Below are 4278 nucleotides of genomic sequence, written 5' to 3' on the forward strand. Positions count from 1 at the left end.
AGCGTACTATGATTATGTTTCCTTACAACTTTTTATTTATCTTGGAGTTAATTTTTAAAAATTTTTCCATAACTCTTTCATTAATTGTTTGCCCTAAGCTTGCCAACAGCACTATAAAACTCTGCTCAATGTATTTAGTCTTTAAGTTCCATGAGTATCCCTGGAGCCCTCTGGTCTCATATTGCGTTGGAACCCAGGGACTGCTGTACAGCTGTATAGCTGTTGTATTGGGCCTTCTTTCACCAACATCTAATTTACTTCTCTTCTCATGTGCTGGAACTCTGGTTCCCTGAATCCCATTGGGATTTCCCTTATTGGGAAATACGTCTTCCAGAAGATTTCACAGAAAAAAATGCATGGGAAACAAACTTTTTGACATTTAGTGTATCTACAAGTATCTTTATTCTACGTTCACACATTATTGATAGTTTGGAAAGGAATCCTTTTTCTCAGTTCTCAGGAAGCTTTGTGTTATGTCTCCCCAGGGGGTGGGGGATGAGGTGGGCATTGACAGGTGAAAAAGAGAGTACAGTTTTACCCTGAATTTCTCTTATTATAAGTGTGGCTGAGCATATTTGTTTTTACTTTTCTATATTGTTTGTTCATAATCTATTCATATGATTTATCCATTTTATCTATTTGGTTGCTGGCCTTTGACTTTTTGTTTGTAGGAACTCCTTATATATTAAAGAAATCAGCCCTTTTTTTTATGATAGGAATTGCTAATATTTTCCCACAAGGACTCAAGGAGCTGGAGGGCAATTTGATAGCATCTTTGAAGATTAAAAATGCATTTTACCCAGGAATTTAATTTATAGTATTTATCCAGCAGATATATTCACACATGTGGAAAATGGCTTAGAAACAAAGATATTCACTGCAGATTTGTTTGTAAATAGCAAGATTGGAGGCAACCTAAAAGTCCATCAATGAGATCTAGTTAAATAAATCATGATTTACTTATTTGGTGGAATATTATGCAGTCATAAAGAATGAGGCAGTTCTAAATGTACTGGTAAGGAAAAATCTCTGATATGTTTTTTAAGCAAAAAAATAAGTTGCAGAACAGTGTGTGCTATAGTAACTACTTTGAAAAAAGAAAACTATGTGTGCAATCAATTTATGCATTAGAACATATCTGGAGGGATATGCAATAAATTAGTAGGATAGGTTGCCTCTGGAAAATGGGACTCAGTAGCTGGGGACCAGGAGTAGAAAGTATCTGCTTCTCCTGTTTGTGATAGCATTATTGATATATAATTTACATACTGTGAAATTCAGCAGTATTGTGTATAATTCAAGGAATTTTAATATATTTAGTATATCGTACAGCCATCACCACAATCTAGGTTTAAAACATTTCCATCATCCTAAAAAGAAATGTTGTGTCCCTTTACGGTTATTTTCCATTCTCACTCCCAGCCCTAGGCAACCACTAATCTACTTTGTGTCTCTATTTGCCCTTTTGGGCATTTTGTCTATGCTTTTATGCCTTTTGAATTTGTTTTCTCTATTTTGAATTTAAATCACCTGTCCTAAAATACCTACCAAAAAAACCCCTCTAATTGATCCTATTATGCTTCCCCCCTTTCATAAGAAGAAACTGCAGCATGAAAAAGTTAAAGTCTTCAGTACTATCAGCAGATGAGAGGTGGGGCTAGGAATAAATCAGAACATTATGAACAAGATCTTATTTCCTATTTTTATTGCATCAATATTAAACCTCATTTGGGCTTAGCATACACTGAAATTTAGATTTAATCATTGTTCACATAATGTAAACCTCTGTAAAAGGTCAAACATTTACCATTCAGAAAGGAAAGAACAAATCATTATACTGAAAAAAGATATGGGTATGAAAATAATACTGTACAGGCACTTCATTTTTTATTGCCTTATTTTGTTAGGAATCCATAAACACTAATATAATCTTGTCATATATTACAAAGGTTGGCCATCTGCTAACATTGAGATTAATAATCTACCCCATGATTACCCCATAAAATCATACAAATTTAGATTTGGATGGGGTTTTAGAAATTTATCTATGACGTTTTCCCAGATTTATTCCACTAGATACCAGTCAATCTAATTACTTTAGTGACATGTGTAACCTTTGTGAAAATCTCAATATAGATTTATTTATATGAATAATGCTGGTTGCTAAAAATCCAAGAGCCAAATTTGTGACGTTTCTTTTCAAATGAATAATAATTAATAACAAAAATAATAAAGATGACAATAGCATCCTTTATTAAGTATTTATTGTAGCCTGTCACCGAGCTAGGGAGGTGCTGCACATACATCACGGCATTTAGATCTCCTAATCATCTAGGGTGAAGGCCCCATTTTTAATTCCATTTTCACTTCCAGTAAAGGAAATCCCATTATTTTCAGTAGAGGAAACTTTTTCCTTGAGAGGTTAATGAACATGCCTAATGTCACCCAGCCACTAAATGAAAGAGCTCAAACTTGAACCCAGTCTCCAATCATGTTTTTGTGATATACGTTGTTGCACTAGCCTTTTTCCTGATTCCATGTTATATTTTGTCCTTTTGTTTTATTCTTTCTTATTTCACTTTATTTCTTTCACCTAGTACTTTATGTGTCTTGTAAACAATCTTAAATCTTTTCTAGAAAGTGATGGGTTTAAATAAAACAAGCATACTGACTACTGTTTGTTTCTAATCTTGTACTTTATTAGGAGAAAAAAATAAAGAAAACGTGTTTTTATGAATACTATAATTTCTTTTGCCACCTAAGGACAGTTTTCCCTCACGGAACAGTTTGTCTTTGCCAAGATAAAGCAAGAGCCAATCAATCAATATTGATTGAGTCCATGCTGGGAATACAGAGAATTATGTTAGAGTTCCTGCCCTTTGGGAGCTTACATATTTAATTGTTGAGTGAAAATACATGTACAAAACCACAAATACATGAAAAGTGATTATTAATGGCTCTGGTAATGGGTCCTTTATGTATCATAAGTCAATGGTTAAGCTGAAGGGAGGGTGTTGTAGGAAACGGATTTCTTTTTTTCAAGTATTGCCAATCTCTGAGGCAAATCAAGAATTTTTAATGTTTGAGTGCTTTGAAAAGTTCTATAACAAAATATTTGGACAAGATGCTCTTTCAGTTTTTGTCCAACTTCAAAAATTATATAATTTTATTAATTATACCGAAGGTACCAGTTAGTACACTGAAATTCCAATTAGTACAGGGGAAGAGGTTTCCCTGAAGGAGATATAGGAAAACCCAGAGCCGGCATTGAGGGTAACAGGAGAGACAGAGGAAATTTTTCTCATTTCTCAGGATTAGAAGCGCATTTGTGTGTGTGTTGTGGTTGGGGGTGTAGGGTGGAGCAGAGGAAAAGTTGCTGGCAAAGCAGTCACTCCCTGAGCAAATTTTCCAAAAATGGGTGCCTTCTCAGACTTTGTTGAGCCTCTCATAAAAACACTTTAAAGGAAATGTCCTATATGCTATTAAAATTATAATGGAGACCATGAGACATACAGAAAAGGGAGTCAATTTGTGTAGCCCATTTTAACGTTTCTTCCATCGCTAGCCACTGGGGAAGACTGAGCCACCACTTCCATCTCCACCTCCCCTTTCAAGCTCCCAAACCCTAGATCACAACTATCGGTGTTCTGTACCACCTCTTCAACACGTCTCAACCTGGGTGCTTTCCCATCCAGCTACGGTGACTATTTCCTACAGGCGCTCACTGATCCTCAACTGAGAGAATTTCCTCCACTTGGCATAGAACGACAAATATCTGGAAGCAAAAACCTGTTTCAGTCTGATGACATCTACTTGCTTTGAAAAGTATTGTCTTTACTAAGTAGCGTTCTTCTTTAACGGGGTCAAGTTTTTTGATTTTTGTTTTAAAGGATGAAAAGGGTCGCAAATAACAGATGGCACAGGAGGAAAGCCATAAAGTAGTTTTTCCTTGGCCCCCATAGGTCGGGAGCAGCCAAGCGGGGACTCGGTTTGGAGGGAAAAGTGGAAGCTGCCTGGGGGCAGTCCTGCAGTCCCGGGGCGCCCCTCCTGAGATCCAAGGCCCTGGCTGCGGAGGGTTGGGAGGAGTCCGACCACACCACTCCCGGAGGACAACGGGGACCACTTCTTCGAGGAGCATCCACGAGGAAGCCAGGGCGCCATGCTTCCCAGCGGCAGGCCCGGGCCCGGGCGCGGAGGGCGGAGGGCGGAGGGCCCCGGGCGCGCGGCGGCGCGGAGGCGGAGGCGGCAGCGGCAGCGGCGGCGGCGCCCACTCCCCCT

The sequence above is a fragment of the Equus quagga genome, chromosome 18, assembly GCF_021613505.1.
Source record: "Equus quagga isolate Etosha38 chromosome 18, UCLA_HA_Equagga_1.0, whole genome shotgun sequence".
Classification (NCBI taxonomy): Eukaryota; Metazoa; Chordata; class Mammalia; order Perissodactyla; family Equidae; genus Equus; species Equus quagga.